Consider the following 26,236-nt stretch of genomic DNA (forward strand, 5'->3'; position numbering starts at 1 on the left):
TCATGATCATCAGTCTGGTTTAAGGGCTGTCAGAAGCACGGAAACTGCTCGCCTGAACATCCGTGAAGACCTGCTCTGTAACCTGGACGCTAACACCCCCTGCGTCCTCATCCTGCTTGATCTCTCTTCTGCCTTTGACACTGTCAACCAGGCCTTCCTGCTCAACCGTCTCCGTGATAACCTGGGTATCACTGGTCATGCTCTAGCATGGCTGACTTCTTGTCTCTCTGACCAACCCTCTCAGGTCCAACTTGGGTCTTTACTCTCTGCTATCTTTTTCTCTACCTGTGGTGTTCCCTAGGGGTCTAACCTCTCTCCCTGGCTGTTCAACCAATACCTGACACTCCTTGCCCATCGCATCTCCGCTCTCTGCCCCAACTTTCAGTGCTATGTGGATGACACCGAGCTTACTTTCAGGCTACCCTCGGCCTCCTCCTCTCCTTCCCTTATCTCTGATTGTCTGTCTGCTATCCAGGAATGGTGTGCCACCAAAGACCTCTGCCTTAATGCCAGTAAGACTGAAATTTTCCTTGGCCCTCTTCCTGCTCCCACCTACAAGGCAAAAAACCTTGGAGTCATCTTCGACTCCATACTCTCCTTCTACCCTCACATCTCTAACGTCGCTAAGAAGTCACACTACCAGTTGCACCTCCTCAGAGGTATTCTTCCTTTCCTCTCCTCCCCCAGAGCTCACTGTCTCCAGAGCTCTGGTTCTCTCCATGCTGGACTATTGCAACAGCCTCTTTCTAAATCTGCCTGCTTCTACTCTCCGCCCTCTGCAACCTATCCAGAACAGGACTGCAAGACTTGTCCTTGGCCTCAAGCCCAGGGATCGTATCTCTCCAGGACTGAAATCTCTGCACTGGCTCCCAGTGACTGTGAGGATTATGTTCAAAACCCTTTGCATCATCCACAAGGCCTTCTGGGGCCTGGGGCCTCAATGCCTTCAACTCTCTCTCCCTAAATATCTTCCTTCTCGAGCTCTCCACTCATCCGCCTCCCACTCCCTCAGGGTCAGCGGCTTCTCCAAGCAACGAGTTGTGGGTAGGTCTCTTTCTTCAACTGATGCCTCTCTCTGGAACAGCCTCCCTACCTCCCTTAAACTTGAGGAGAACCATCTCCGGTTCCGGAAGAACCTCAAAACCTCTCTTTGCTTCTGCTTTTTCTCTTCCTCTCCTGGCCTCCTGGCTGCAACGGGAACTGTGCACTGGCCACCTGGACACACTCTGTTCTCGCGCCCAGGCACGACCCGTGTTAGTAAGCCAGCGTCACACAACAGCACTGCCCACCTGGCTACCCCCACACTTGGGGACTGTTTCTGTATCCCTACAGTCCCCCCTACCAGCCTTTGTCACCTGATGTCTGTACTTACCCATGCACTTGCCACTAGCTGGCCACTACTTATTGTTATCTTTCCAATGTACTGCACTGTCACTGCCCCCCCTCCGACAAACTTGCGTGATCCGAATGACACCTGTCCTAGTAGATTGTTGTCTGTCCTCCGTTTGTTCCCCTCCCTTGCCTCATCGCGCCTTCAAACACTTGTGTATAGGCGCGTTATGAATTCCATATCATATCAAGGACAGGATGGGAGGTAGGGTCCCAAAACTCCCATTCCTTCGTTTCTAGGAATGCCTGAATCCAACCAGTCCTGATTGGCTGGCTGTCCTTTTAGGACAGCCACCTGCTGTGTGATTGACAGTCTACGCTGTGCATTAATGGGAGAAACATGATTAAAAGGCGAGGGTTTTGGGACTAGATGCAGCATCGAGCACTGGGAGAGACACCCGAAGAAACAGTGAACAAAGCTTGCTGCATCCTCCTAAATAGTGATATAACTTTGGTGCATGGACAGGGGGCCTGGCCCTCGGCAAGGACTAATGCCTACTCTGATTTACTTATTGGGGCATACGGCATGGGCAAAGCTCTAGGTTCAAATGGGAAAAATAATTCTGCTTGTGGCTGCAGCCCAGAGTGCTGGATCGGATTGCAGAAAACTTGCGCGAGGAGCATCAGCAAGGACCTGAAAACATACTTTTGCAAATATGTCCTGTGTTTTACTTTTTTGAAAGTGTCAAAAAGTAAGTACAAAAAATTGTGATACATAACACTCTTGTGTTCTGTAGAGAAAGCGCTGTCCTAGAGCATGTTAGTTGCAATGATTTAGGAATTGTTAGACAACAAATATCTCTTCTTGGGAACTATTTATTAGTGTGTCATTAATTGGTCCTTATCAAGGCGGGGCCTGAATTTTGCCGTTCCAAAAAGGGAAAAAAAGGACCCTTGCTGTGAATGGGCAGTTAGAAAAATTTCCTGTATGGTGTATTGCTGTCATCTAATATTCTTGACTCGATTTGTTTGTTAAACGGTGCTTGTAGTCACCCATGTTCTATTTGTAGAGAAACTCTGTCAGACTTCATAAATTGAACTCGTAATGTTCTGCCATGCGGTAGTCCGGCACACTTGTCATCCCATTAAGTGTTCATCTGTGCTTGAATGCACTCATATACTCTTTTGTTTGTCACTATTCACATGAAAAGGTAACAGGCTCCGATGCCTCGCGCCATGGGCTGTTGTCGGCATCCAAAAGAAATTGTCCCTAAATCATTGCAAACTAACATGCTCTAGGACAGCGCTTTCTCCACAAAACACAAGATTGTTATGTGTCATTTTATGAATTGGTCAAGAGTGACCTATGTTCTGATGAGATAGCAGCAGTCCAATTCTTAACTGCTAGATTAGGAGGAATCATTGTCTGCACTGAGCGCTCTCATACCGGGTTACCCATACACAGTTGTTCGCTGATGATGATATAACTTTGGTGCCTGGACAATGGGCCTGACGCTGAGCAAGGACAAATGTATACTCTGATTTGCTTATTGGGGCATGCGGCATTGCCAAAGCCCTAGGATTGAATGGGAAATAAATTATCTGCTTGTGGCTACAGCCTAAAGTGCTGGACTGGATTACAACAAACCTGTGCGAAGAGCATCAGCAAGGACCTGAAAGCATGCTTTTACAAATCTGCCTTGTTTTTTATTTTTCCAAAGTGTCCAAATGAAAGTACAAAAAATTGTGATATAACTTTGCTCTCTGGGCAGTGGGCCTGGCCCTCGGCAAGGACACATGTGTCCTCTGATTTGCCTAATGGGGAAAGTGTCATGGCCAAAGCCCATACCCCATGGATTGTGAAGAGTGGCCATGCAAGCCATGATCACTGGCCATTGGTCACATTAAGAAGCTAGAGTGGACACTGAACTAGGATGCAGTGTAGGTGCAGTGGATAAAGGGGTTGGTTTGGTAGGGCTGGAGTCATGGTTGAGCCTCATGCGCTAGGCTGACTTGCATCCACAGCATGCACTTCTCATAACAACACACATCAGTATGTCTTGCAAAACACATTTGGTAAAGGAGGTTTACAGTTCTTTCATATGTGCAAATTGAGGAATTGTTAATAACTTATATGCAGCTATGTAACATCATGAAACATTTTCGCTCATAACAACCTATGAAACTCTCAGAAAAAACATTGTTAAAGGGATGTTATAGTTAAGTTGCACTAATAAAACCTATGAAATTCAGAGAAAAAACTTTGTTAAAGGGACATTATAGTTACAAGTAAAACCAAAAAAAAATGGAAATTCGCCAGTTACGGTAAACTGAGCAGTCATAATGTGTTCCACCACCGTGCACTGCTAAGACTAACACCCAGGAGATCAAAGATGACATTACAAATATCATTGATGTCCTGGGTTTTACTTCTAACCATAACTTCCCTTTAACACAGTTGTTTCACTGAATCTATATATTTGTCCAAATACAGCTGGACAAATTCTAACTGCTGAAGCATTGCCATTAGATATCATCACTAAGGGAGATCAGGGAAAATGTCACAGGAGAAGGGACAGGAAGGACTACCGAAAATGAAGCTGCAGAAGCAGAGATTTACCGTGACGTGTAATGATAGCCTGGAAAACACCAAATGTATGCAGAGGATCAAGAAAAAACTGAAAAAAACTGAAAAACACAACTCAAAAACAAAAAGTTTTGGGAAGGAAGGATAGCTCAGGGGCAATATGTTTGTCTTGGAAGCAAGACATTGCGGCGCAAAACAGGTTTGAATCCCAATCCAGTGCTTAGAAACCACTGGCTGGTATTAAGCGCATTATAAAAGAACAATTATAAATATAATTAATTAGAAAAGTAGACCAATGAAAGGCAAAACCCACCTTTATTAACATCCATAACAAAGTAGGGACAGCAATCAAGCACAAAGATGTGTCGCTCTCAGACCTTAGATGCAAAGCAACATCTTTTAAGTCGAACAATCATCATATAATATGTCACATTACAATCTTAGTCACCCAAACCTATGGGTTAAAGGGATTGGTTAGGGGAATTGACTGCATAAATATTGTATATGGGTTAAAATTCTAATTGGATAATCACATAATCACAATCTGATGGCTCCTCCTGAAACCTCTAAATTGATAATAGTGAATGCACATCATCTCTCCACAGCGCTATTGGTTGGCACAACACATACTGGGCAGCCTAGCATCAGGGGGTTGGACGAGAGGACGGCGGACTGCTTTCCTTTCAATTAACAAATTTCAATTAACAAAGATACCATCCCTTATTATTAGGCCATGAGCCAGGGTGATTCCTCTGTAGTTGCTCATTTATAGCGCCTCATGTCGGGGAATATAACTGTATTTGTTGCTAATGAACAGACAGTGCACTTCAATTATTATACACAAATGGGGCAAAAATAACAAGAGGCTTGAAATATAGCATTAAATTGAATTGATTGTGACTGAATATATATTGATTTGACTGCTAAATAAGCACAGTACAGTCATAGAAATGAATGTAGACAATGTGCACTCAAATAGAGTGAGAGGTTGACAGCATTGTTTCACCCATGGCTTAAGATAAATATTAGAGCGAATAGAGTGGTTGGTCAATATAATATGTATATGTATGTCTCTGGTTTTTTATAGATATGTGGAGATCATTTTGCAATAACACTGTTACGCCCCGTAAGATGTGGGGTTGATGTGTCCTGAAGAAAGCCTTGCACAATCGGCTCAAATACCCAAGAATAACTGATAGTCCAATTCTGTGTCTACGAAGAAGGCTGGAAATAGATTCACTCATGTCGACACAATGTGTATGGGGACCCTGCAAATAGTCGGACATGAACTATACATTGCAAAGTCACCAATGTGTTTACTAACATCGCTTGAAATTCAATGTATTCGAGGAGTGAACACTAGGACAAAAAAGTGTTAAACAAATTGTCTTCCTATTATTTCTGTTCTATGTTGTTTTATTTTGCAAACGTGACCTGTTGGTCTTTTTTTTAACCTATGAGTAATCACAAAATAAAATACGAATATTTTTTTTGTAACCACCTCTCTACCCATCTTTTTACATTTGCTGATAAAGATGTGGTTATAAGCACATAAAGTTGTCACATAGCTCTGTCACCTCCAGTGCTTACATCTAGAGGTAGTTCGGTGGGACCCCTCCCTTTCTCGCTCCTCCTACTAATCCTGCCCACCTGCCCGTCATTTTGCTCACGGCCACTTCCTTATTAGCACTGGTGCACGCGCATCCCGCGCACGCATCCGAAGTGCATTGGAAGTGTGGCTGTTGGGCTGTGTGCTCTGCTCTCCAGGTCTCCTGCAAAGCGCCGTCGGCAAGAGGAAGTTCTCTTCACTATTGGAACGCGCGAAACACGTGGTCATTGGACTGATATTGGGACATACTAGGTGAATACTAGTGACTACTAGTTTCTTTTGTGTTTTGTGTTGATAGACCGCGGGTCTCCCGCGGGTCTCATTACTGTTAAGTGAGTGACGTTTAACTCACTACGATCCTCTTTTTGCAGCTCCTCCTACTGATCCTGCCCTCCTGCCCGCCCGTTTGCTCACGGCCACTTCCTTATTAGCACTGGTGCACGCGCATCCCACGCGCGCATCCGAAGTGCATTGGAAGTGTGGTTGTTGGGCTGTGTTCTCTGCTCTCCAGGTCTCCTGCAAAGCGCCGTCGGCAAGAGAAAGTTCTCTTCACTATTGGAACGCGCGAAACACACAGTCATTGGACTGATATTGGGACATACTAGGTGAATACTAGTGACTACTAGTTTCTTTGGTGTTTTGTGTTGATAGACCGCAGGTCTCCCGCGGGTCTCATTACTGTTACGTGAGTGACGTTTAACTCACTACGGTCCTCTTTTTGCAGCTCCTCCTACTGATCCCGCCCTCCTGCCCGCACTTTTGCTCACGGCCACTTTCTTATTAGCACTGGTGCATGGGCATTCTGCGGTGAGGTGTGGGAGGTTGGGATCCCTTTTATTTTGTGTTGTTACTGTATTTTGAAAGGCAAAGACTATGGGGGTAATTCATAGATTTCAGCGCAGAGGCAGCGCACACGAGCAACGCAGACAGGGAGCGTGCAACAGCGTGCGCCAGCCGAGTGTGCTAAACAGCATTCTGGCGCACCGCGTATTCATGGAATTCCCAAGCCATAATGAGCGCTGGCGCAGAGAAAAGCCATTGAAATCCCCAATGCAGCGCAAAGGGCCGCGCTAACCCTGGACCAGCTCACAGGGCCGCTACACTGCAATCGTCGAGCGGGGAACATGTATTCCTGGGGTGCACTGGAATTATCACACGCGATAGGGCATCGGCGGGCGGGGTACGTGTATTAGTGGGGTTCGCAGGGAGTTTCACATGCGACAGTCCCTGTGCGAGCAGGGTACATGTATTGCTGGGGTTCGCGGGGAGTTTCACACATGATAGGCCCTGTGCAAGCAGGGTACGTGTATTACTGTTGTTCGCGGGGAGTTTCACATGCGATAGGATTTGGGAGAGCAGGGTACGTGTATTACTGGGGTTCGCGGGGAGTTTCACACGCGATAGGCCCTGTGTGAGCGGGGTACGTGTATTACTGGGGTTCGTGGGGAGTTTCACACGCGATAGGCCCTGTGTGAGCGGGGTACGTGTATTACTGGGGTTCGTGGGGAGTTTCACACGCGATAGGCCCTGTGTGAGCGGGGTACGTGTATCACTGGGGTTCGCGGGGATTTTCACACACGAAAGGCCCTGTGCGAGCAGGGTACATGTATTACTGGTGTTCGCGGGGAGTTTCACACGCGATTGGCCCTGAGCGAGCGGGGTACGTGTATTACTGGGGTTCGCGGGGAGCTTCAAACGCGTTAGGGCTTGGGCGAGCGGGGTACGTGTATTACTGGGGTGCGTGGGGAGTTTCACATGCGATAGGGCTTGGGCGAGCAGGGTACGTGTATTCCTGGGGTTTGCGGGGAATTTCACATGCGGTAGGGCTTGGGCGAGCAGGGTGCGTGTATTACTGGGGTTCGCGGGGAGTTTCTCACGCGATAGGCCCTGTGCGAGCAGGGTACATGTATCACTGGGGTTCGCGGGGAGTTTCACACGCAACAGGCACTGTGCGAGCAGGGTACGTGTATTACTGGTGTTCATGGGGAGTTTCACACGTGATAGGCCCTGTGCGAGCGGAATACATGTATTACTGGGGTGCGCGGGGAGTTTCATACACGACAAGGCTTGGTCAAGCGGGGTACGTGTATTACTGGGGTGCCCCAACACGAATTAGCAGTGTGTGTCCTCCCAGGTGAGCCCTCACCTCCCCAGGGCCTGCAGGCAGCCCACACCACAGGGGACTACCCTGCACCTCTGGCCATGCCCCGCAGGCAGCCCATCCACCCTGGCCATGCCCCGCAGCCAGGTCACATGTCACCATGCACAAGTGAGCACTGACACATGTCCCCCTGCACCACCAACCACCCAGTAGTGATGGGCACCTGCCAGCAGGCCCCGACTCATGTCCCCCTGCACTCCACCCCACCCAGCAGTGACGGGCACCTCACAGCAGGCCCCGACCGACTCATGTCCCCCTGAACCCCTCAGCAGTGACAGGCACCTGCCAGCAGGCCCCGACTCATGTCCCCCCCAACACGTCATAAAGATGCACAGTCATGGCCTTCATGTCTACCAAAATCCCACAGCACGCCACCCCAGTTTTGAGACGCAATGAATTTCCCAATCCACCCCACACTGACATGCCTTTCTCATGACACAAACCAAAAGTCAACTATGTACATCAACACATGTCCGTCACACACACACAATGGGTGGCATTGATTGTGTAAACCCATATTTTGACATGCATGAACCCAATGAGCAAATTCCACACATGGAAGTAAAATATCAAAATATATTATGAACAAAATGAATGTCATGAAATGAAAGCACAAAAAAATGTCAAACATGAAATTAAATGCATGTCCAAAACAAGATGAAATGAAATGTAGAACCAGTCCAAAGAAATCCAAAAGAAAAATCAGCCAAATTCCCCGTACACCAAAGCAAATCCAAAGGAAACGTAAAATGAAAAATCCATTGATCCATAGTGAATAAAAAAAAAAGCTCTCATCAATCCAATGTTCAACTATGTACAACTAATTTTGAAAGGGTCCATGAGCCCAACGAAAGATATGAAACCTATCCAAAAATGGATGCCATGTTCAACTCCAACTCCCTGCGAATTGCCTCGAGGCACTCGGCCAGCCTCAGCACCCTCCGCATGGAGTTCTCTGCCTTGACCATTGTGAGCCGTGCCTCTTCCGCCCACCGCCGCTCCGCATCTATGGCGTGGCCCAACCGCTGCCACACGGAAGACACTCCCAATCCTGGATCCTCCTGCCCTCTGGCCGATGCCTGCCCCTCGGATGTTGATGGCCCAGAGCCATCATCACTCCCACCTTGTGCCTGCTGCTGCTGCTGTGCCTGTGCCATGGCTCTTGCTGCCTGCACGTCCTCCTCCGGCTGGGGTGCAGTTGTTGGGTGGCCTCCCCTGCTGGACGTCCGACTCCCGACTGTGGCAGGGACGTGTCCTCCACCAGCCTGGCTGCTGGGTTAGAGGCAGCTCCACAGGGTACCCAGGTGATACATGGGCGGGAAGATGGCATGGAGGATGACTGCCGCATAGGGGGTTCAGGTGAGGAGGGGGTCGGAAGAAGGTCCATCACACGGAGGAATCCAGCACTGGTGACCCGTCCCAGTAGGTCAATGCGGTCAAAGAGGCATCCGAGATCACGTGAAGTGACTTGACGAAAACACTGCAGGTCACCTCGCATGTCCCGTTGACGCAACGCTAACCCAGCCAGGACAGGCTCAACCCGGACCGGATTGCCACGTCTGCAGGGAGAGGAAGGCCAGTTGTTGTGTGCTCATCCCCTCCCTGAAAACAGATCTGGACGTAGGCATCCCTGCTGGTGTGGAATGATGCAGTCACAGGATCGGGGACAGGATTACACAGAGGCACCTCCGCGGCGGCTGTGCTGCCTCCTGTCCCTGCCCCTGCACTGCACCACTAGCACCAGTGGAATACCCACCTCCAGACCCTGTGTGTGTCCCTTCCACGGCCTCCTCCACCCCCAAACCCCCCACCAACCTGGATGCCATCTTCCTCTGTCGGACCCTGTGGGGTCTCAGCTGTCCCTTCAGCTGCCGAGGAGTCCACCTCTGACCTCCGCCTCCTGGACCTACCGTCGGCAGCTGCGGCCTGGGACACGGCAACAGACTCCTCACTCCCCAACGAGATGACAACACAGGAGGGGAGCTGGGCCTTGCGTCTCCGGCTGGCGGTGTGATCCCTGCCGGTTTGCTCCACAGCACCCTCTCCGCCCTCTTCATCAGTTAATGCTGCAGACAGGGAGAGATAGAACACAGGCATCAGGGCACTTTACAATGGACTGATACAGACATGACAGTTGTACATGAGTGGCAGTGTCAAACTTCAGACATGGCATCACACTCCCCAACCCACATGTCATTTCAACTCACACACATGAGCAAATCAACAGAAATGTTGCACCATGCAGCACCATCCATACACAAACAACAGCATGAGCAGCCGAAGGTGAGCCTGACGTCACATGCAACACGGGGAGTTAAGGACACATGCACACACGCCACCAGACTTACATGCATCTGTACATCTCCACCACCTGTCACAGTGATAACATCACCATCCATGTCACATCTGGCAATCAGCCTCCTACATGTCAGTGTCACATGCATCCATGTTGCATCACAGTTGCACACTTGTCAAATACACACACAGGCACATGTACATAGTGCAGATACATGCAGCAGGAACCAGCATCCATGTGTGACACCACAACCATGGCCCAGTAAGTAAACATAATTTTTGACATATGTGCACCAACACATGCATTTGCACCGCATGCTTACCAACACATACACCATCGATGTGTCTCACACATGAGAGGAATCACATGTGGCAGGGTCACGTCCCTGTACATACACATCCATACATGTCCCTACAAAGACATATGTGCAACCTGCACACTCCTGGCACACCACAACACACACAGCATCAATCAGTACGCATGTACACTTACTGCTCAACTCCAGACGGGTCTGCCTCTCAAGGACCTGGACGTGGAGCGCTGGGCGTATACATTCCAGGACCCTCATTTGGTTGTTGGTCAGGAGGACCCGGCACCCCTTGGCATCCGCTGCCTTCAAGAGGCGCCGGGCCTTGTTGAGGGTCCTGGACCTGAAGTCCTCCCAGCGCTTCCGGACATGTTGAATGTCACAGACTGCCACCCCCTCCTCGTTGATGGCAGTCACGATGTCCATCCAGATCCTCTTCCATCCTTCATTGTCGATGCGCAAACTTCCATAGAAAGCATCATACTGCCCCAGGACTTGCTCCACCAGGACACCAACTTCACTGGCACTGAAGCTGGTGGCCCTCTGCCTCTCTGGCTGGAGGTTGCCAGTGGCGCCAGATGGTGTTGTGTCCAACATGGCAACCCCAGAGGCAGGTGTGGGTGGGCAACTGGGACCTGGGGCTGGGCTGTGGAGCGATGGTATCCCAGTCGGGAGTCTTCAGTTCCAGCAGGGGTGGTCACAGCAACTGCACCCCTGCAGATGGATGACGTGCAGGCACAAAATAGGAGGGCACATGGGCAGCAGGCAGGCAGGTAGCAGCAGATGGCAGGTGGGAGTGTGCTCAGGGCTCTGGGGGCAGGAAAATGGCCTTCTGGGCAGGGGTGTGGTCTTCCATGTGTTGCACGTGTGGGCTGGCTTAAAAGGTACGCGTAGGACGCAATTTTCTTGTACGTGCTTTTTGTGGAGAGCGAGCGGGTGATTCTTGTATTTCTTGTCGGTTCACACACGATTACTTCACAACGGTTCCAGTTCGTACTCCCTGTTTCCTCAGACAGCATACAATTCTTCTTTTGGCGTGGGTGATGCCAACGCGCACACGTGCCTCTTTTTCATGTTCTTTTTCCAGGCAGACGGTGAGTCGCGCACGTATTTACCAACTGTGGTTGCCCCCGTGTGTCAGGTACCCCTTCAGAGGTCATTGTAGGCTGCGCATACACGCATACGCTTATTTTTGTGTTTCTGGGTGCCACAGCGTAGTGCGGGTTCATTTTTCCACGCACGTGGTCTACCAGGGATTGCGTGCACATTTGATATTGTTTTCAGGGTGCCTCTGCATTGCGTGACCCGTCATCTTCCCCCAGGGGTCACAGACAGCCTTGCTAGAGCACTAGGGTACGAATACCACCTAGTACCCTACCCCTTTCACCCCAATTGCCCAGGACAATTGTTAACTGCTACTCCCATATGCACAACAACATCAGTGCCATGGTTGGGAGGTGACCAAGCAGTAAGGGAGGTAAAGGTGGCCGAGCACAAAGAGGTGGGTGAGGTGGGCGAGGTAGGGGACATGGCCAGGATGTTCAGTGTGGCCCAGGAGGCCAGTGTGTGGAGGACCAATCAGGCACACCTATGCCCCCCCCCAATGGGTCGGGGAGATGCAGCAAACACCATCCAACCTCAGGCCTTGTTAATCGCTCCCATATTGTGAACTGGACCGGCACAGGATGACTCCCAGGCTGACTTCTGTGTCACCAAGTCTAAGCCACGTGTGGCGGTGAAAGTTGCTGTCACCAGGCCACGCGGATCTGGGGCAGCAATGTCATCTGCTGCCCCAAGTAGCCAGGCTGAGGAGGCTGCAGGGGCAGCTGAAGCTCAATCGACCCCAGCTCCAAATCTCCCAGCCAGGACAGTGTCAGTCCTAGTCCATCACACCGAAGTTGGTCCTGCCAGCATCACCCTGCAGCCAATGCCTGCAGTAACACCTGTGGTCATTGTGCCTTCGGAAAATCCTAGTACCCAGTCCACCTGCGCTTCTGCCACTACCAATCAGAGAGGCGTAAGCCACTAAGGATCTGCAACTGCAACACCTTCCAAGAAGAAGAAGGGTGCTCTTGCACTACAGGCTGGGACCCCAGACACGGCTACGCTCTCCAGCACGTCAAGGAAACCTAGCTTCAATGACGCCGAGCTAGATGCACTTGTGGGCTATGTGTCGGACCATAGCCGCGAAATGGTGGTGACTGCAGTGTGCAAGACTACGCCTGCACAACGTAGGGCCCACTGGCAGACCATCGCGGACCACATTAGTGCCCTTGGATTTGTGAGGCACACAGCTGATGATTGCTACAAGCGGTGGAATGACCTTAAACGCAGAGCAAAGAACAAGCTGGCTTCCAATCATGCCTCTACTCTGGTGACTGGCGGTGGGTCTCCACCAGAAAACGACCAACTCACTGAACATGAGTCTGTTGCTGGAACCTTCGTCACAGAGGAACAGATCCGAGGCGTGGGAGACCTACCAGATCTTGAAGCATTGTCCGGTGAGTGGCCATGCATGTGTGTGCAATCCATGTGTATGTTGCTTGGGTGATGTGTTCTGATTGAGTGCCAGGTGAGGCTGTTTAGTCATGACCGGTATGGGTCACCCATGTGGTCCCTCCAAACCATTCCTCGGCCTTGGGTTTGGGTATGACAGTATCCCTTCTGACCACTGTTGCCAATTTACACCAGACTACTACAGTTGCCCTTCAACTGTCATATTGCATCAATTTTGGTGAAAATGTTTTCCTGTTCAATCAGCCTGATTGTTTCAGTGCTTGCCATTTTTACCACAACTTTTTTTCGCGTACTGCCTTTAATGTTACATACTTCTGTCATAGATTACACCCCACAATGGCCCACATTTATTACCTTGTAATGTGAATTGTAATGTGAATTATTTAACCAATCAGGCTGATTGCGTAATGACCTGCAAACAATCATTTTGGGCTCTGTTTGAATGTAGAACATGTCTGTTGTCTTCTGTCAAGGTGAAGTAACCAACCATTGATGTATCCATCTGCCTGCCATCACTGTATCAGTGACCACTGAATCTGTAGCAGCGTGTGGCACATGCGTGTTTTTTCACACTATTTATCATGTTTTATTGCATGATGTCCATCTCACATGGATGGGTGACAGTACTTATTTCCTACCATATGGCTGTACTTGTGAAATGTACCATGGCTATGCTACGTGCCATCTGTGTGCTGGCATGTGTCACGTATGTGTATTGGACATGCCACTCACAGGCTAATGTGTGATGCCAGTGCTATCCAGCCCAGCATGCAGCAAATGTGTTGCTTTTCCTTCTTGGAGTCCTCAGTGTCTGCTTTTTGCCTCCCCTTCCAACTCATTGACAGTGCATGCATGCCAGGGTTATAGTCATGTGGGACAATTGTCATTTATGTACTGCATCTCTGCCTCCTCAGGCCTCTGTGTGTGCTATGGTGCTCATGCCTGTTTACATTTGTTATCTTTCATGTTTTTGCAGGTGATGAGGCACTTGATGCTGTTGAGGTGGAGGAGATGGTGCAGACCCACAGCCACAACTGGGCACCAGTGGAAGATGTGGGGTGGTGGTGGGTGAAAACCCATTCCTCCTGCAGACCATACTGTCCACGGGTGTCTCAAAGTACACCTCCCCAAACCTCGATGATTCAGGTGCTGAATCGGACAGTGAGACATATGTGCCGTCGCAGGTGAGTGTTTCTGGCAGGGATGCTGTTCTGTCCAACCCACCTGCACCGGGGGTAGATCCCTCTATGGGGATTTCAGTGTTGGCAAGTCCGCCTTTGGTGGTTACGGATGCAGGGTCACACTCCACAACATTTGCTGCTGTTCCTGGGCCAGCAGATGAAAGGGGGAATGCAGTCCTTCAGCTTCAGGCAGTGCCAGCACAGCAAGATGCAGATCACTTTGCCCCACACAGGTGTGGTGCCCGCCATCACGGTGGCCATGCGCCACCAGGCAATACTGTATGGGAGATCTCCATGTACAGTATAGCAGCACAACAGGGAGCATCGTGTGAAATGATGGCTCAGGCAATGGATAGGGTGGCCACTTCCATTCTCCCCCTGAAAGGCAGATGGTGCTCCAGCAGCAGGCAGTAGACTCCATTTGCCACTCACATATGGAGGACATGTTAGTGTCTAACAGGGACCGACGGGCGGGACTGGAGACTCTGCACGAAGCCATATCTGTAGGGTCACAGGCCCACAGGGAAGCCCTGAGGTTAGAACACGGGTTCCTCAGGGATACTCTGGGTGAACTTGAGGCTTCCCGAAATTTTAGGTCAGAACAGCAGCTGGAGCAGCTCACACGTTCACTCTCAGCAGAGCTCCAGGCAACCCATACGGAGATCTGGGCATCACGCGAGGCCATGCAGGTAGAAATGCGGGCTACCCATGAGGTGCTGCATGGGGATCTCCGTACCATCATCCTGCAGAACTAAATCTTCCACACCCGCATGCTTGCTGCCATGGAGGACCATACCAGGGCTTTGCATGGGCTGCCTCCCATATCACGGCCACTTCCTGATGTAGCAGCAGAGGGTGAAGAGAGCAACAGCAGTTCTCCCACTGTAGCGTAGCCATGCAGGCCATGAGCCCATGGGGGTATTTTTTTTTCCTCAACATCCACGCATGTGGGTCTTGGCGTGCACCTTGTCCTCGAACCTCCTGGGTGGCCTCCCCTCCACCGGTCCACAAATGGCCATATTTGAATATTTTTTAAAATATTTTTTTTATTTTACAGTGTGTTGCTTTGTGTGGCTCCCGTGGGCCTCCACTGTATATTTCAGCTGGGCACATGTAGGCTTGTCCTGTCTTCGGGTTAGATGCTTGGTTTCCTGACACACACCCCTCCTGCTTCCCCTTTCCATGGGCTTGCAAAGGGTGTGACCAAGTGACAGTAACTTACACAGTGACATTGGGCTCCCATGAGCCTAGAGACCCAAGCTACTCCTCACTGATGACGCCCAACAAGGTTGAAACATGTCTGGTGATGCTTGTGTTCTCGTGCAGAAGGGATGTGACCTAGCAGTTCGGGCTGGACTACCCCTTTGGGGGTGGGACAAGCCTGATTTGCATGTGGTCTTTCCCCTTTTGTAATGGCTTGGCAGGCGAAGAACGATGGTCTGGAGGGTTGCCCAGAGCAATGCCAGAGGTTGAGATTTATTCTAAACATTCCAACCATCACCTCTTTTGTTTTGCTTTTGTCACCCCGAGTGGGACGGGTATGCCCAGACGTGGGTCCCGTGCCTGCTGGGCCTAGAGACCCAAGCTACTCCTCACTGATGACGCCCAACAAGGTTGAAACATGTCTGGTGATGCTTGTGGTCTCGTGCAGAAGGGATGTGACCTAGCAGTTCGGGCTGGACTACCCCTTTGGGGGTGGGACCAAGCCTGATTTGCATGTGGTCTTTCCCCTTTTGTAATGGCTTGGCAGGCGAAGAACGATGGTCTGGAGGGTTGCCCAGAGCAATGCCAGAGGTTGAGATTTATTCTAAACCTTCCAACCATCACCTCTTTTGTTTTGCTTTTGTCACCCCGAGTGGGACAGGTATGCCCAGACGTGGGTCCCGTGCCTGCTGGGCCTAGAGACCCAAGCTACTCCTCACTGATGACGCCCAACAAGGTTGAAACATGTCTGGTGATGCTTGTGGTCTCGTGCAGAAGGGATGTGACCTAGCAGTTCGGGCTGGACTACCCCTTTGGGGGTGGGACCAAGCCTGATTTGCATGTGGTCTTTCCCCTTTTGTAATGGCTTGGCAGGCAAAGAACGATGGTCTGGAGGGTTGCCCAGAGCAATGCCAGAGGTTGAGATTTATTCTAAACCTTCCAACCATCACCTCTTTTGTTTTGCTTTTGTCACCCCGAGTGGGACGGGTATGCCCAGACGTGGGTCCCGTGCCTGCTGGGCCTAGAGACCCAAGCTACTCCTCACTGATGACGCCCAACAAGGTTGAAACATGTCTGGTGATGCTTGTGGTCTCGTGCAGAAGGGATGTGACCTAGCAGTTCGGGCTGGACTACCCCTTTGGGGGTGGGACCAAGCCTGATTTGCATGTGGTCTTTCCCCTTTTGTAATGGCTTGGCAGGCGAAGAACGATGGTCTGGAGGGTTGCCCAGAGCAATGCCAGAGGTTGAGATTTATTCTAAACCTTCCAACCATCACCTCTTTTGTTTTGCTTTTGTCACCCCGAGTGGGACGGGTATGCCCAGACGTGGGTCCCGTGCCTGCTGGGCCTAGAGACCCAAGCTACTCCTCACTGATGACGCCCAACAAGGTTGAAACATGTCTGGTGATGCTTGTGGTCTCGTGCAGAAGGGATGTGACCTAGCAGTTCGGGCTGGACTACCCCTTTGGGGGTGGGACCAAGCCTGATTTGCATGTGGTCTTTCCCCTTTTGTAATGGCTTGGCAGGCGAAGAACGATGGTCTGGAGGGTTGCCCAGAGCAATGCCAGAGGTTGAGATTTATTCTAAACCTTCCAACCATCACCTCTTTTGTTTTGCCCATGAGCTGTGCGGGCAGTCTGTAGTCAAAACTGTGTGTACATCCCTAGTGGGGATTGTTGTTGGATTCTACACTGCATGGTGTATTGATATGTGCTTGTGCATCCATGTCTTTCTCCTTATTCACATGTACCATCTTCATGTCTTCACAAGGCCGTCTCCTTTGCAGATGCAGTTAGTGTTGTATGCAGTACACTGACACATTTGCCTGACAGCAACACTCTGCAGTTGGAAGGGGTCGATGTGCTGCCTTAGTCAGGTTGTGAGACTTGCACTACTTTAATTTTAGACTGTCATATATTGCCACTGTTTTATCGTATGTTGCTTTTTTGTGTTGCTGGTAAGTATTTGTTCATGTGTGCTGTTTCTTATTGATTACTGGGGGCATTTTGTCAGTGGCCTGTTTACATTAGGGACAGTGCACTTTGTGACACTTGTGTCATGTGTTGTGCATTCATTTGGTTGCTTTCACATTGCATGCCATGCCATGGTGTGTTGGGTAGCTGAGATGGGGAGGGGTTGGGTGACATGGCACTATTCTCATGTGGTATTTTGCAAGGGGGTAGTCATTCATGCTGCATGAATGTGTGTCTTTTTGTCTCACAGCATTGGTTGTCTTTAAGTAAGCAGGGATGCACACAATGTAACACTTCAGGTGAACAATCTCAGGCTGGTATGGTTGTGACAGTGGACTGTGCCTTATGTCATCATCATTGATTGTCAGCTGGTATGTGCCAGGACTGTGTGCACTCCACAGGGGTAGGATTTTAGGTGAAGTAATTAGCCACCAGCTGGGTACGGGCTGCCTCACCACATGCCCTTTCACCTCCCATGCACAGCGTCCGTGCATGTGGTTGGGGATGTGGGGGCACCACCATGTCCACCCGCAGGCCCCGGTGGGTTGCAACGTTGTGCAGGACACATGCTGCCACTATGATCCTGCACACTACTGGGGGCGCATATAGCAGCTGCCCACCAGAGCGGGCAAGGGAGCGAAAGCGTGACTTGAGCACTTCGAATGTGCGCTCCACTATGCCCCGGGTTGCAATATCGGCTGTGTTGTATCTTACCTCTGGTGGTGTGGTGGGGTTCCGAACTGGCGTCATCATGTAGGTGCTCAGAGGGTAGGCACTGTCCCCTGGGGAGATGATGATGGGTATCATTAGTGGGGTTGTCGCATTACTCAGTATCTGACATGCATGCATGTGCAGAGGCATTTATACTTACCAATCAGCCATGTGTCGCCATACCCCCCAGCTTCTACGTCCCGGTTTAGGGGTGACATTCTGAAAATGAAACTATCATGGGTGGACCCTGGATAGTTTGCATATACTGAGGTGATGATTCCCTTGGCATCACATACTACCTGCACGATGATGGAATGCCAGTGCTTGCGGTTTCGATAGATGTGCTCAGTTGCCCTGGGAGGGTGTAGAGCCACATGGGTGCAATCAATGGCACCTAGCACTTTGGGGAAGTGCGCCACCCTGTAAAAGTCCTGGACGGCAGCCTACCTTTCTGCAGGTGTTCTGGGCATGTATATGTGCCTGCGGACTGAGGGGTGTGTAGTCATGATGGCCAACACTTGGTGTAGGCAGCGTGACAGCATGGCCTGTGACACACCCCCACTATGGCACTTGTCTGCTGAAATAAACCAGTAGCCAAGAAGTGCAGTACATTGAGCACCTTTTCCAAGGGGCTCAGTGCTTGGGGAGCACAGGGTGGGTGATGTGAGGTCATCCTCCCACTCACTCACCAGGTCGAGTATTATGTGTGGTGGAAACCTGTACCTCCCATACACCTGGTCATCAGGCATCCCAAAAAGGCTGGTCCTGGGTAAAAAAATGCAGGCCCTGGCTATCCTCCTCCGCCTGCAGTGTCCCACGACCACTGCTGCGAGGAACGGTATATTCATTGTAGCGCCTGAGCTTGTTTGTTGTTTGCGCGCACTTTTGTGCTGCGCAGGGCCACTTATGCCTGCTTCCTGCTGGCGTACGTGTTTCCGGATTAGCGCGTCTTTTTTGGCGCACGCCTTTCCCCTGTTCGATTCCATGAATACGTGTTGTTGGCGCGTGTGTGGGCGTTGCGAGCATTTACCTCCTGTACTTCCCCCATAACGCCCACATTTTCACGCGTTGTTCCCCATTCCGCGTGTTACGCCCTGTGTTCCGCCCACTTTTGTTGTCTGTGCTGCGCTATGTGCACTTTTGGTGTGCGTGTAGCGCACGCCGTTTGATGCTGTGTGCTCCCGCGTGCACCACCCACGATTTTAGCGCACATCCCAGGATTTACACGCGCACTGAATTCCATGAATCGATGTGGGTGGCTTTGGCACGCGTGCGCTGCGATTTTCACGCTTGCACTGCGATTTTCACGCTTGCGCTGCAATTTTCGGCGCACATTTATTCCACGAATCGGCCTGTATATTTGGATGTATATGCTAGTACTTGAAATTTGTCAATTATAGTAGTCAGATTGCTGGTTACGGTTGTTTGCTGCCATATTGTACCACGCTTTGTGCTTAGAAACCTCCCCATGATGGATAAAAAATCCCAAACTCTTAATATTATGAAGGATCCTTGTGGCAATTTTTTTTCTGCAGTATCAACACGCAGAGAAAGTCTGGCACGAGCGGCTGCTCTACCTCTTCCACCCCAATGTATTGAGGAGGAGGAGCTGCTGCAATGCGTTCAAATATGTTCTAACCAGCTAAAATCAAATGCTGATTCTTTGAATAATTGCTCTGAATCTAATGAATGCTCGCTATCCCTTTATGCTGAAGATTTGATAACTCTCCCACAAAAAGAGATGCTAAAGCGTCAATGGAGTGAAATGGCTGATACACAGGGTGATTTATGCATGGGTAACCTGTCGTTTGATGACACTCCAAGTATTTTTAAAACAGCTGATATAGATTTTCTCCAACTAGACAATAACCCTGATTCCCCAAACAAGGTGATTGGTGATATGTCAAAAGATTCCGTAGTTGACAAATCAAGTAACACTGATATTTGTACTTTGATGGGAATTTTTAATAGACTGATTCTTAGTGAACTAAGACGTCAAACGTAGCTTCTAGCGTGAATTAATACTTCCCTTCAACAGGTCCCATTGAAAGTTAATGATATGCTACTAGGCCCGCTCACCATGCTGTCAACCTTAGCTAAAGGTGACGCTATAGCAGTGAATTCTAAAGACACCTTTGTTATAACGAAATCCCTAATCTCTAAAGAGACAATTATGATTGATGACTCGCAGAACCATGTGAAAATGACTGATTCAAAGAGTGACGCTATAGAGGCTTCAGCTGTGATTTTAGAGCAACTGCATCCTCCAGTCAGGGAAGGAATCTCCACTATTAGACCTAAAAATCTTACTATCCCAAATAACAAAAAAGATAAAATGAGAAAAGGGCAACAGAATCATGTGAATCAAAAGAAAAATCTGTGTAAATCATCCCAAAAATATTTAAGAAACGTTACCTTTAAAAATATGATTGAGGAGGATAGAGATGAGATTGTTGAAAACAATGATATAGGAAAAACAACAGCTTTTGATGCAAGAGAAAATAAGGAAATCAATGAAGAGACTAGACCTGCTATGCAATTGATGCAGGATGGTTACTGTGAAGCGGAAAATTCTATTTCTGATGTGATGAAAAAGAAAAATGAATCGACAGATATTGCCTCACAGTTGTCATCCCTGAAGTCTGGTTTGGTGGATATTTTTGAGATTTTTAAAGCAAACTTATTTGCAACTGTAAGTATGACTACCTCAAAAATAACTGCTGATACAGTTGTTAAAGAACCGGTCATCTGTGAAGGAGTACTAGGCACAGGGTCGAAGCATAGGACACTTAGCGAAACACAAGCAAATAAACATGTTTTGTGTCAAAAAACAAAATTAACCCCGACTACGGTGAATACTGCGTTAGATGACAAGCAATGGCCTAAGGGCGATGGTACTGTTAGTACATCTTATGCTGGTTGCCTTTCCTCAGTTTCTTGTGCAAACGATTTTCCAGCTCTAGGTAGAAATGAAATGCATGAGCCGGATATTGATAAAGCACATGTGGAAGACCTATTAACTGAGGCTAGAAGGTCAATTATGATATGCGGAAAGGTATGGGACATCATACGCATGGGGATGATATGGTTATTGATGGTAATAATATCATCAGAAAAGATGATATAGCAACTATTGTGAACATTTTTTTAGAAGATCAATTTAATAGTAAAGAGAATACTCGGCAGCAATCTGCCAATAAGCTGGGTCCATCCCAAGATTTGGAAATGTATTATCAAAATGCTTATGAATGTCCTGAGTCGGTAAATGATATGCAAGATCTAAGGAAACCCGCATTAATTGAAATAACTAGTCTGATATTGACAACTTTGTTTAGGGAAGGGAAACAAATATCCCTGAACCGACCGTACATCCTTATGTTATTTGCAACCATTCCTGTACTGTCATTGATATCATCTGCAGACATTGTTCTTGTTGATTTTATACATAAACAAAGGTTGGATTACGTACGCTTGGTAATCCCTTCACCTCTCATTAGAAATTTGCTGATGAAGGAAGCTGAAACACTACAGTGTAAAGGCTTTGACATTTACCAATATATTACGATTGAGCAAAAGAATAATTTGAAAGATGCAACAACTAAGATGGTTGATAAAAGAACTATAAACCTAAACAAGAAGAATGGGGATAACATGGTCGATGACTGCATTGACAAACAGGAATGGAGAGGGCTGACCCTTGCTCTTAGGGAAGCCATCATTTCATTGAAGGACTTGGCTAAACCCTTTTGGCAATGTTGGGAAATCTACCCTAGCATGCTGGAATTCAAGAGGTCATGTAAATTTGCTTATTAATATTGAAGTCACAGATATTTTGCAATCTTTTGATCTGGTTTTATTGCAAGAAACATGGGCTACTATGCCTTTAATATGGGAAGGCTTCGATATTTGGCTACTACCTGCCATTAAAGGCCCCACAGGTAGACCGATGGGAGGTTTGCTAATTGCATGTAAACAGACTATGAAAGCAGAGAAAATGAGTGCATGGTCAAGTTTGAATTCTTTCTTATCTGTGACATGTAGGATGAAGATGGGTAACAATATTACAGATATAGGTATTATTAATGTATACTGGAACCCTCTCAAATACACTGAAACACAGTTGATTAAAGAACTTAACAATGTAACTATGGAAATTGATGCCTGGCGTGGAGCCTGTGTGAACGGGCCAGTTATGATAGCGGGCGATCTAAATGCGGACTGTGATATTGACACTATAGAGATTGATGCGGTAATGTGTGGTATAGAATCTGCTATCAACAAAGCTAGACCTGTTAATGGTAATGCGAAGTTAACAGGAGCAATATGGATGAACTTTCTCGAAGTAATGGGACTAGTTAAAATAGCAAATACTAACCACACATGGAATGCCAGAGGTTGCAATTCGATTTTAAACTATGGGCCTCATTACACGGTAGGCGGTAACCATGGCGCTATTAGTGCCATGGTTGCTGCTGGTATTTTACTGTGTCCGCCCTGGTGGATGGCAGAATTACCGCCCTACTCCAAGGTGAGTGGGGGCGGTAATTCCCCATTCACCAAGGCCCTTCCCAATGCCCATTTTTGCCCCCATAGGGCATAATGGGAATGGCGAAGGCACTAATTACGGTACCACAAATTGCGGTACCGTAATTAGCACCAAGGTCCCTTTGCAGGTTCGTTTTTTAACGCCTGCTAAAAGCAGGCGTTAAAGTACCAACCCGCAAAGGGACCTCGTAATAAGGCGGTAAGGGTTAACGGTCACCGGTACCCTTACCAGTGACCGCTAACCCTTACCGCCTACCGTGTAATGAGGCCCATATATCTTTGTGACTAATGGTTTGGATAAATACATTCCCAAACTTATCGTAGAGAAAATGTCCACTAGTGACCATAATCTTTTGTCGATTGATATCATACATACAGACACAATAGAACAAATGGTAAGTTATAATGAAGGTCTAATTGTGAATGTCAAAGGCAACCGTATACGGTGGTCCTATGTCAAAACAAAGAGATTCACATCTGTTCTTCTAAAAGATGTTGACGATATGTCTGACGAAGAATGTTTATCTAACATTTCTGCTATTACTTTTACCAACTATATTAATGATATCACTCTGAGGAAATGCACGAATAAGATTGCTACGAAACAGAGTTCCAAGCATATGCATGCTTTTGATATAGAGACTTTAAATCGGAATAAACAACTGAGACGAGATATTCGAAATATATTGAAATCTACACATATTGAAGGTGAAGCAAGTAAGAAGATAAGAATGATTAAACAACAATATGAAAATTGGCAAATTAGCCGCAAGGCGACAAGGAATCAATTAGATGGGGAGAAAATGCTTTCTAATATTAAAGGAAAAGATATCTCCAGTTTCTGGCTAGTGATTAATGATATACAGCTAACACAAAAAGAGTTACTTTTCACACAAATTAGTGAAAGAACATGGAAAGATCACTTTACCAGAATGTATGTTAGCAAAAATAATGATGACATGTTTCAATATACAAAAGATCAAGCATGGACATTAGAAATATCTGTTACTAAAATTAGTAGCCTAATTAGAAAATCAAAAAAGTCAGCTGCACCAGGATCCATTTTGAAAATTGATGTATTATTGTGGGTGAACATCTTAAATATATTATTCAAAGACATACTTTTAAATAAGTTGATACCTGAGTCATGGAGAGTAGCGCTTGTGATCCGAATTTTTGCAAGAAAGGCCCAAGAATTTCACCAGATAGTTATAGACCAATTGCTATTTCAGATCCAGAGTCTAAGATATTTACATCTATTGTAGTAGAAGAATTAGAGGAATGGTTTAGTAGTCGTAACATACTAGACTGTAAACATATAGGATTTAGAAAGAATATAGGCACCGATTGTGGTGGACTTATATTGAAAAGCTTACAATCCAAAGCTTTAATGAAACAAGGGTCCTCTATCTCTGTTGCTTCTATGGACCTCCGTAAAGGGTTTGACCTTGTAGATCATCAAACATTATTATTTTCTTTTTTTTTTTTTTTTGATGATTTAGTTTGTTTGGAAACATTTTCATCATTTACAGAAAGTTTGTTAGTCTTTGAGTTTAATGCTTTAGGGTTTAGAGTCAGTGATTGTTTTTTTGTTTAGTTCCAATATAGCGCTTAGAAAAAGAACAATTGTGTAGGTGTACTTATTATTATGGCCACTGAGAAGGGCGGCCCACCTTTCTTCCGTGGACATTTGTTTGGTTGAAAGTTGAAAAAACGTTCCAAATTGTTTACGTTGTGGGGAGAGTTCTTTGCATTCCATGACTAGGTGAAAGATGGTTTCAGCGATTTTTTGATCTTTGCAGAACCTACAGTAGTTGTTTCCAGCATCAATCTGTCTTGTTGTAGATAAGTATGATTTTGTGGGAAGAATGTTCAGACGTACTTTTAAGAACGTTGTTCGAATGGTTTGGTCTGGGAAGATTTGCAAGTAGGCTGGTGGTTCGTGGATTTTCCTATTATCATTTGTACATTGGAGATTCTGTTTGTAAGTATTCTTTTTTTGAATGGTCTTTATCCAGTCATTGTGCAGAAGTTTTATTTTTGCATGTTGTGGGCGGAGCGTGAGAAGTTCTTCTGTAATGTCTTCGATCTCCATTTCATTTCTCATTGAAGATTTCCATTTTTGAAGTATTGTGGTATTGAAGGTGTTTTTTTTAGCTCGTAGAATTTGGATTGCTGGAGTTTTTTCGTCTGTCAGTATTTTGCGGAAGATGTCTAATCTTTTCCATTGTACAAAGGATTCGATTGACTGAGTTGCCATTTCATAGCGTATTCTTGGCATTGGGTATGTTTGTGGAAGTCGGAGGATTTTATGCCAGAAGATTGATTCATATTTCGTCCAGTTGATTTTGCAGGCATTCAGCATTGCTTCTGTTCCATATGTTAAGATTGGGATGTACTTCTGTCTGTAATAGGCAATAATGGGCTTGAAAGAGAACTTGCCATATTTTCTGTGAAGTATACAGCCTTGCCTTGATAGAGTTTGAGCTGTTTGGTCAATTTTGTCTATCCATTGATCTTCTGCTTTAGATTGATTTATTGGGATGCCAAGGTATTTAAAGGATGTCACATTTTCAATTTTGGAGGCGTTGATCATAAAGCTCGGTTGGTATGGTTTTTTTCTGTATGGTTTGGTGAGGGTCATTGTCTTAGTTTTTCCAGTATTAATCGTTAATTTGTTTGTTCCAATATATTGGCTCAGGGCTGTCAGCGTAGCTTGTAGTCCAGTTGGTGTTTTATCTAGTAAGACAATATCATCTGCATATGCCATAGCCAGAACTGGAATCAAATTGATTTTTGGAGGGTTGGTTTTATTGGATGTTAGGTGCTCTTCGATGTCAGCAGTGAAAAGATTGTAAAGTGTTGCTGCCAGAGGACAACCTTGTTTTAGACTGTTTGCTGTTGATATGGCAGATGTTTTGGCTCCTTGTTTTGATAGTCTTACGTTTATAGTGGTTTTTGAGTACAGTAGAATAATCGGTTCAAGAATGTTCGGTGGACAATTCCATGCTCTAAGTTTCGACCATAGTTTTTCGCGTGAAATTGCATCGAAAGCCATCTTTAGGTCAATGAATGCTGCATATACTTTAGAGTTGGAATTGATAGCTTCATGCTTGATTAATTGCAATAGTATCAGATTAAGGTTTGTTCCAACGTTAGCTGTAAAACCTGTTTGCCTAGTCGAGAATATGTTGTTTTTAGTGGCCTACGTGGTTAGTTGTTTTAGTAGTACTGCTGCAAATAATTTTCCTAGTGGATCAAGGAGGTCAATCGGACAGAAGTTTTGGGGATCTTCTCTTGATCCTTGCTTGTAGATTGGTGCAATTATTGCTGATCTCCATGAGTTTGGTATTCGGTGTAGTGTATTGATCAAAGTTGTGATGTGACACAAGAAGTTCGCCCAGGCAATCGGGTCTTGTTTAATGACAGCATTAGATAGACAGTCAGGGCCTGGTGCTCTGGAGGTGTTAAGCTTTTTGATCAGTTGAATGAAGTCTTCGAATTCCGCATGTACTTTCCATGTTGGTTCTATTGCAGGCAGTGTGTTCTGTAGATCTGTTCTACGTGATGCGTAGATGGTGGCAAAGTGAGTTATCCAAGTTTCTTGTGCTACATTGGCTGTGAGTTTATGTTGTTTTTGATGGTTTTCGTTGAGCAAATTCCAGAGCTCTCTGGTATTGTGAGTCTTGTGGAGTTTCAATATGTTTTCTGCGTCAGCTTGTTGAATGGTGCTTTTTTGAGCTTTCATCCAATTGGAGTACTTCTGTTTCAGAGATTTTATCTGGTTAATGTTCTCTGCAGTTGAGGTTTTCTTTAGT

This window comes from Ambystoma mexicanum, chromosome 3q (genome assembly GCF_040938575.1).
Source record: "Ambystoma mexicanum isolate Mex_15411 chromosome 3q, UKY_AmexF1_1, whole genome shotgun sequence".
Taxonomy (NCBI): Eukaryota; Metazoa; Chordata; class Amphibia; order Caudata; family Ambystomatidae; genus Ambystoma; species Ambystoma mexicanum.